This window comes from Lithobates pipiens, unplaced genomic scaffold (assembly GCF_037356315.1).
Source record: "Lithobates pipiens isolate NorthernLeopardFrog02 unplaced genomic scaffold, aLitPip1_a1.2 Scaffold_10, whole genome shotgun sequence".
Lineage (NCBI taxonomy): Eukaryota > Metazoa > Chordata > Amphibia > Anura > Ranidae > Lithobates > Lithobates pipiens.
The window spans coordinates 156,978,727-156,988,139 of record NW_027507686.1 but is presented as its reverse complement, the minus strand read 5'-3'; the positions used below and the strand labels follow the sequence as shown (position 1 = coordinate 156,988,139).

The following is a 9,413-nucleotide window of genomic DNA, read 5'->3' as shown; positions in this document are numbered from 1 at the left end:
CACCTCGGGGGTGGACAGGGTTGTGACTGGTCTACGTTTTGGGAAGACGCGTGTAAGGAGACTTGCACGGCAGTCAAACACTGTAGACGTTCCTTTCTCTCTCTCTCTCTCTCTATCCTTTTGTCCTCATCAACTTGTCCTTGTTAACTTGAGACTGTGATATAGTCTGAACAGGTACCAGGTGAGAGATAGAGGAATTGTTGGACTCTTTTGAGTCCAGAACAGCCCCTATCTAAAAGCCTGAGCAGACACATAAATATCCCAGTCATCAAGACAGAACGTAGCAAAGTAGTTTTATATATTGGATGGTGGTCCGAACGAGGACAGGTGGCAGTCAGAGGATTGTCGGAAACCCTTTTGAGTCCATGACAACCGCCATACAAATCCTGACCCCGGACACAAAAACTTCCCAATAGCTAATGATGGGGCAGAAATCAAAGAGACCTAAGGAGGGTAGTTTGGCTTGTGATTTGGTGTTGGAGCGGAGAAGATGCTGTCAAAAAGGGGAAGAAACTGGCAAAAGTGTGTGGGGTCACTATGCATTTGGGTGGTTGGCTAGAGCCAGATGAATGATGTAATATTTTGAAACGTAAAAAAAAATCTGTTGTCAGATCACGGCTGCTGCGAGCAGCAGACGCTTGGTTTAAAGTTACAAAAGCTATTCATGAAGAAGGGTTTACAGAACATGAAATTTATCAAAATAATAAAAATGGTCATACTGTGTATGTGTATAGAAAAACAGAAAAGAGGAAGTCAAGTAGTCAGCCACCACCCTATAATGGCGTCTGGTCCCCAGGAAGTATACACTGCCCTTCATCTACCGCCCCTCTGTTTCAAGTGACACCTCCCCCGCTGTGCTATGTCCTATATGGGACATATTACAATCAAAATAGCATTTCAATTTATGTACTAAGGACTGTTTTAGTTGTAGCTGCCTAACAACAGCAAATATAGCAAATGTGCTATATTTGTGTAAATGGTTTTAATTGTGTTTAAGCTGTATTAGCAATAATTGGGGATTTTAAAATGTTGATTTTTAACCAGACACAAGTTTTAAGAATATTATAATGGGGAAGTTATATATGTTGGAAGGCTGAATTTGTAGGAGGAGCCCGGCTCTATTTAGCCCTCCTTCCCTATCAGGGGCAGTGTCTGTTCGAGTTTCCCGGTCAGCAACGTCATTTCCAGTTGCTCGTACTTCCAGTTTGCGTTCCAGGAGACATCCGTGTACCACAACACTCCTTGGCGCATCGTGGCTCCATTCGGGCGGGTGAGAGGTAGGTAGGAATGGGAGGGCTGCGCAGATGGCTCCGAGGGTCAGGTATGTAATGTGGCCGCGACATGGGCGACCAGCCAGGCGAGGGGAGGGGGTAGTCATCTCGGCGCCATGCTGGCAGGGGCGGATCCAGGGGGGGCAACAGGGCAATTATCCCCCCCCCGAAATAGCACTGACTGATGTGACAACAGTGACATGACATGTCTGAGTCGCACTTCAGGTGCTCTGCGGCTGCCGCTGGCTCTGCTGAGTCTCTCTCACATCAGCCCATCAGCGGCGCAAAGAGAGAGACTCGATAACAGGAGGAACAGGTGGGTGGAGCCTCCTCCCCTGCACTCATTGCTAATGCCTGGGCCGCCTGGCGTCTAGCAACGAGTGATGTCAGTGAGTCACGTCGGTCTCCAGTCTCACTCTCAGAGCCGACGTGACTCACAGTTACTGTATGGAGCATTGGAGCTGCTGGAGAACAGGCCAGGGAGGGAGAGGAGAGAAGTTACTTGCAGTCACATATCCAGCGGCTGACGTCCACATCCACAGTCATTCTGTGACTGCAGAGCCAGCATTCTTCTTTCTCCGCCGAGTCCACCCCTGACTGTGTTGGCCTCATCCACTGGCACGCACCGTCCTCCCTCCATCTTGTCCACGCTACAGGCCTCCGCCGCCCCTGAGTTAGTGTTGGCTCCACCCACTGCAGGTGACGTGGCAAGTGACATTCTAATGTGTGGCAGGCTACGTGGCAAGTGGCAATCCGCAATGTGTGGCAAGCTACGTGGCAAGTGGCAATTCACAATGTGTGGCAGGCTACGTGGCAAGTGGCAATCCGCAATGTGTGGCAGGTGAGGTGGCAAGTGACATTCCGCATTTGGTGACAAGTGACGTGGCAAGTCACAATCCGAAGTGTGTGGCAGGTGACGTGGCAAGTGACAATCCGCAATGTGTGGCAGGTGACATGGCAAGTGACAATCCGCAGTGTGTGGCAGGTGACATGGCAAGTGACAATCCGCATTTGGTGGCAGGCGACATGGCAAGTGACACCCTCAGGGCTCCCACTGATTCTGCATTATGGTGAGTTGAACCATTTAATTTTATATTACAATGTAATAATAGAAATTATGCGCTTCAATCATCCTGACACCATAACAACCATGGTGCCGTGATGATTGAAGTGCCAATACCAGCCATTTCCCATATAAATTGCCCCAATTTTTTTTTTTATAGCAGTGCCCCTCCCGAGACTGGACTCTGGATCTGCCCCTACATGCTGGAGGAAGCACTGGGGGTCATACAGTGCAACTTAGGAGCGTCAGGGGTCGTCTGGGCACAGGCAGTATGCCGCAGATATGGGCTCGGAGGGAGGGATAGCTTTTCTGTTGTCCAACATGGGGGGGGGGTGTTACACAGCAGGGATCACTCTGTCAGGGGGCTGTGTTGGTGGGGCTGCAGGCATGTTCAGGCTCCATTGCACAGGTCACAGGACAGCGCTCCTCTCGTTCTGGGACCATCTCTGCTCAGATTGTGGTGGGGGGTTGCCATGTCAGGTGAATCTCGTGGTTTGATCTGTCATTTTTATGTTTTCACGTATTTATGACAGGTTCTGTTCCTAATTCAGGTGTTTGTCTGGTTTCTCAGGAATCCGTGCTTTTTCTCAACGTCAGGTGTGTTTCAGGGATGTGGTGGGGGGAAAGGGGGGGCGTCGGCTTGACAGGGGTTTTTTGTTTGATTACATTCCTGCTGCAGGGTAAGTGATGTACTTGGTTTTCTCGGTCTGTCATGTTAACGTGTGTTAGGTACATCACCTCGTGGATGATTCGGCCATCTTGTCCCAGCTTTCCGCAAAAGCAGCAGGTGCGTGTGTCTACTTTTCTAGCTTTCAGGGTTTCAAATCTGTTTCAGGTCAGGGTCTATAATAACTTTAGATCCTTATGGGCCAGGATTCACTTATTGTTATGCCAAATACAGGTTCTCGGCCAACATTTCATACGTCATACGTTGCACTTCACTTCCTACTCTTATTTCTGTACCCACCACGCTGTGTGGGTATTGTAGCCCTGAGTGTTCGTAATTAATTTCCCGTCTTGGTGCCACAGGTTGCTCGGGCTCACTCAGTACATACATGCAGGAGGGTTGCGCATCAGGTTTTACATTCACGCGCTGTTTGATACATTACTGCAGCCATGTTATGGTTAGGTCCATTCATTTAGGTGGGGGGTGGGAGGGTCGGTACGTAGCTCCTTATGTTTCTTGTGTTTTTCGCCACAGATTCACTATGACACACGTATCGGAGAGTGACGAATTTGCATTTATTCCTCCATCCGTCACCGGGGGGTCGGTGCATGGCAGCACCCAATCATTGAGGAGCTGGACTGTGCCCAGGCTCACGGCAGAGCTTCGTCGCAGAGCTTTTCTGGCTACGGCCAGGAAGGCTGAACTTTTTAGGCCGCGTACACACGCAGGGACTGTTCGCCCAACTTTGTCCGTCAAACAACTTTGTTTGACGCACAAGCCTACACACGAGCGGACTGTTCGCTGAAACAAGGTTTCAGCGGACAGTTTTTCGGAAATTCCGAAAAACCTTGTTCGTCAAACTGTCCGCTGAAACTGTCCGCTGAAAGCCCACACACGAGCGGACTGTCCGCCCAAACACTGTTCAGCGGACAAAGTTGGGCGAACAGTCCGCCCGTGTGTACGCGGCCTTAGACTATTGTGCTCTAGCCTGGCTCAGCCACTCCCTTCTAACAGTATGTCGCAGGTATCGGTGCAAAATTCGCTCAAGCAGATCCATGCATTGTTAAACATACTATCCACTTCCATGTCACAGATGCAGGACAGAATGGAGGTGGTGGAAGCACATACGGCCAGAGCGCAGGCACCACCCGTGCCCCCAGCTCCAGTCCTTCCCAGTGCTCCCTCAGGTAACGTGGCCATTTCTCTGCCTGTGGCAGCTCCATCTCCGTTAGCAGCTCTTCTGTCTGTATTGCCAGCTCACTTCATTCCTGCAAATTTTAAAAATTACATTTTGGAGGGGAAGGATGTGAATTTGGCTTCCTTACTGATAGCTTCACAAGATATCACAGGAAACAAATCCTAGGCTTGCGATGAAGTGTCGGTTGTACTGAATATCAAGGATCCCAGACTCAATTGCAAATTTAATGTGGCTGAATTTGTGCTGGCTTTGGGCATTTTCCGTTACATTATTTGTGCGGTCAGTCCGGACAGGAGGGTGGAGTTAGATCTATATCTACACAAGGTAGTGGATCTGGCGCTCAAGTAGGGAGGATGCCGTTTTTATGATTACCACCCGTCTGTTTCGGCCAAGGTGGTGGCCACTTGGGCCCAGTTACAGGTGGTCATGTGTTGGAGCAATGTGGATATGAAACTTTTCTGCAGACCTTTTGCCAATCAGAAGTCCTCGGTATTCAGCTCCTGCCAGTCCTCGGTGCATACCTCTTCTTGGTGTCCTGTGGTTGAGGCCCTGTCAGAGGTTAGTAAGCAGGGGGTTGGTGTCTCATCTACGGGACCTTCAGGCCATATGGACAAGCTGGGTAGGGCCATTCATTGTTTAGGGAAATCGCAGGTATGCAACAACTTTAATCATGCTGGCTGCAATTACAACCAGTGTAGACTTCTGCACCTATGTTCCAACGGCTCTATGTAGCCCTCCTTCTCTGTCAGGGGCAGCATCTGCTCGAGTTTCCAGGTTCCCACCCTCCCGGTCCCCACAATCTTTTCATTCATACTCAATCAGTTCATCCATACAGGGTATGCCCTCTTTACAGGTATACCAACCTATCAGGCCAAGGCACAATGCAGGTCTTGGTAAGGTAGTACTCATGGGTCTAGGAGGGCTCTGACTACAAATATATTCTGGGCATCATGCCAGATGAATTGTGGTCAGTAAAAAAAAAAAAAGAAAAGAAAAGGAAAGTGATCTAAAGTTGCATATTCCTATGCATTAGAATCACACAAATGTTTACTGATTTGGGTTTTAGCACACTGGCTAAAGCACATAAACACATGCTGGCAGCTGAATTTGTCTCATGTCTTAAAGAGTCACTACAAAAGGGTCTATCAAGGCTCCTATCATGCCCAGAATATAGAGTAATGGATCTTGAGATGTTGTTATTAGTAGCAAAGGGCCTAGAATCTGCACAGAGCAGTAAAAGGGTAGCTCCTCTCATGATGGCCTCTGACACACCGTATTCACGCCCACCTGTACTAACCCTGCGTGTTTATTACAACTGCACTCCAGAAGCGAACGCCAGAGCTGAAGACCCAGAAGTCTGCCCACAAGCAACTAGGCCCCCAACCACATGAAAGCGCTCAGTACCAGGCACATGACTGCCCACCTTGCCCACCACCCTGTCCTTCTCTGGATCACATGTATGTTTTCCACTGGGATTCAGTCAAGCCTGTGTCACCTGCCTGCTACACCTGGACTGTTATGCCACAAGGTGCCCAGAACTCCCCCTCCCAATTCAATCCAAAGCAATGGTCCTCATCCTGGACACCTGGATAAAGTTACACCCAGACATTGTACTCCTTCAGTATGTAGATGACCTCCTGCTTTGTGCAGATACCCTCCAACGTGGTGACATCTCAAACTTCTCTGAAAGCCTCCCAGTTTGAGTCCGTCATATGATTTTAATCATGGTTGGTATGAATGGAAATCAACAGCAGTTGGTTACCTGCTTCCTCTCTCCTCTTTCCAGCGGGTGACCTGAGATAGGCTGTGCAGACATGAAGCTTAATATCTCTTTCCCAGCCAATGGCTACCAGAAGCTGATTAAAGTTGACGATGAACGCAAGCTGCATACTTTTTATGAGAAATGCATGGCCACAGAAGTTTCAGCTGGTCCTTTGGGTGAGGAATGAAAGGGATATGTTGTGCGCATCAGTGAGGCAATGATAAGCAAGGTTTCCCCATGAAACAGTGAGTTCTCACCCATGGCCTTCTTCGTCTGCTATTGAGTTACGGTCACTCCTGTTACCACCCCAGGAGGACTGGCGAGTGCAAATGCAAGTCTGTGCGTGGCTGTATTGTAGATGCCATCTTAAGTGTGTTGAACTTAGTGATTGTCAGGAAAGGTGAGAAGGACATCCCTGGCCTCACAGACAACACTGTTCTACGTTGTTTGGGTCCTAAAAGGGCAAGCAGAGTCTGCAAGCTCTTCAAGCTGTAAGAAGACCAGGACTAAGGCCCCCAAGATCCAGCGTCTTGTACTCCTCATGACACCGAGTTTTTCAACACACTCGCAGATGTATTGCCCTGAAGAAGCAGCACACTCAAAAGAATGAGGAGGAAGCCTCAGAGTATGCCAAGCTCCTTGCTAAGAGAACAAAGGAAGCAAAGGAGAAGCACCAGGAGCTGATTGCCAAGAGGTGTAGATTTATCACTGAAAGCCTCCTCTACTACGTAGCCAAGCAAGGATGCAAGGCCTCAAAGCAAAAGGTCCAATGGTGCAAAGAGAAGGTGGTTTTCCTAGGTCACTGCATCTCCCAAGGCACTCGACATCTCACCGAAGAAAGAGTTGTTGCAATCAAAGCCATCCCCTTGCTCAAGGTCAAAAGCCCCTGCATGCTTTCCTAGGATTAATCTCCTACTGCCGCTCTTGGATCCCGGAAGCCTCCCTTTTGATGCAACCTCTCTATGATGCCCTGAAATCTGATCCTTTCCAGCTTTCCTCAGAAGCGGTGGACAATTTTGAAGTTCTGAAGGAGGTCATCTCCACGGCCCCTGCTTTGGGCCTCACATGTTATGAAAAGATTTTCAAACTGTTTGTCTCAGAGAGACAAGGACATGCCACAGGAATTTTGGTTCAGGCCCATGACAACAGGCTCAGACCCATCAGTTATTACTCTTGCCAACTGGACCCACTGACCAAGGGGGGACCTTCCTGTCTCAGAGCCGTCTTTGCAGCCCAAGCCCAGGCTTTCACAGCCTCAGTGACCAAAGAAATATGGGCAGCCTTAGGGGTCACACTAGCCTTCCAAACCCCTATACCATGCTCAGAGCAGTGGGAAGCAGTAGGACATTGGAAAGGTTAAACAGTACAATAAAATCTAGAATGCTACAAATGTCTCCGGAAACGGGAATGAGTTGTCCAGCTCCAACCCCCTGAGGCCCCATATACAAACATTAAAGGACATGGTGGTCATAGCAGATCCTAACTTTGAGGATACTATGGCTGCAGAAACCGGGTTCTCAGATGTCAACCTGTGGCTAGAGTGGATGACCTACAGTGCAGGGAAACATAACAAAACCAATTGTTATGTATGTGGGGGGGGGGGGGGGGGGCGGCTAGGCCCCATTTGGGAACAGTACCCCTGAACATACCCCCAGAACATGAGACATGTTTCCTTAGCCTGTTCACCAATACAACCACTAACCACTCCCTGTGTGAACATTGGAAGAGGGAATATCCCATAGTCACCAAGACCCCGAAGCCAGGAGAAGGTATCACCATATATCCTGGCAATAACACATGCTATGGATGGTACCAGGGGGTGGGGAAATCTCTTGGGAATTTCACTAAGGGTTACAGTGAATCTTATAGCGAGCCCTCTACAGATCTAGGGCAAAATCAAGTCCAGTCTTTGGGAGATGTGTACTGGATCTGTGAAGACATGAAAATCAGCAACAGGTTGACAGAACAGTGGACAGGAGAATGTGCACTGGCCAAGGCCATAATGCCTCTGCATATTTTCTCAGAGGCCACTATACAGATAGAGCCAGATGCAAATAACACATCCAGGCCTAACAGGAGGCGTAGGAATGCCCCAGCAGGAAGCTTTGGCCCTCATGTGTATATAGATGCCATAGGGGTCCCTAGAGGAGTCCCAGATGAGTTCAAAGCAAGAGACCAAGTCGCAGCGGGATTCGAGTCTCTAATCCCTATCATCACCATAAACAAGAATGTAGACTGGATAAATTATATCTACTACAACCAACAAAGGTTTTTCAATTACACTAGAGATGCACTGCAAGGCTTAGCTGAACAACTCAAAGCCACTTCACATATGACCTTCCAAAACCGCATGGCCTTAGATATGGTCCTAGCTGAAAAGGGAGTGTGTGTAAAATGTTACTTGAAACAAGTACATGCTGTAATTATATCCCAGATAACACTGGCCCACATGGTAAAGTGACCTTGGCCATCAGGAAACGTGAGGATCTGTCTAAGGAATTAAAAAAGAATTCAGGGCCCACCAACCCCTGGGATCAATACTTCACCTGGATCAAAGGAAGGTGGCAAGGGTTATTAACACAGATAGGAATATCCATCCTGATAATTTTAGTGACTTTGACCGTCATGGTCTGCTGTATTCTCCCCTGTCTTAAAAAGTGTGTAGAAAAAGCTGTGGACCAAGCGACTCCCACATTTGTGAACCAGGAAATACCAGATGAAGATTATGAAATGGACTCCATTACAGGCACTCCCTCCTCCAAGATGTAACACCAAAACGGTTATAGGGACAGACAGCACCTGACTGCCCTTCTCCAGGCTGCATCGAGGGGGGTAGTGAGTTAGTCGCTGCCTTTCTCTATATGCAGTCCGAAAAAAGTTGCTGACGGAATGGGCCAGGTGGAGTAGGATTTAGTGCAAGGGGCATATTTAGAATAGACATTTTAAGGGGGGAACTGTAATGGATGTGATTAAGGTATCACATTAAATTGTCAGATAAGGTATTAGGTAGAATGCTAAAATGCCTATTTCAATATGTAATATCACTTGCTAAAACCTTAACTCTATTTCAGACAACTGCTAGCTGTCCCCCCCCCCTCCCCTTATCTTGAAGCCGAACCGCAAAGAATTATAAAAAGACTGTGCCACTTTTCCAAGAAGTACACCCAAGACAGATGACATCAACATCCAACGTCTCCCCTCGAAGAAAGAGGAAGAAGAAGTTACCAAAATATCCAGTATAGCTATGATTAATTACTAAACTTGCTAAATCAGCTGAAAGCAAATATACATTCATTTGTTAGGCCGCGTACACACGGGCGGACTGTTCGCCCAACTTTGTCCGCTGAACAGTGTTTCGGCGGACAGTCCGCTCGTGTGTGGGCTTCAGCGGACAGTTTCAGCGGACAGTCTGACGAACAAAGTTTTTCGGAATTTCCGTAAAACTGTCCGCT

General features: G+C 48.3%; 1 pseudogene; it reads left to right on the top strand.

Annotated features, from left to right (window-relative positions):
* Positions 1 to 5,997: 5,997 nt before the first annotated feature.
* LOC143925826 (small ribosomal subunit protein eS6 pseudogene) lies at positions 5,998 to 8,805 on the top strand (annotated as a pseudogene).
* The last annotated feature ends 608 nt before the right edge of the window (positions 8,806 to 9,413 follow it).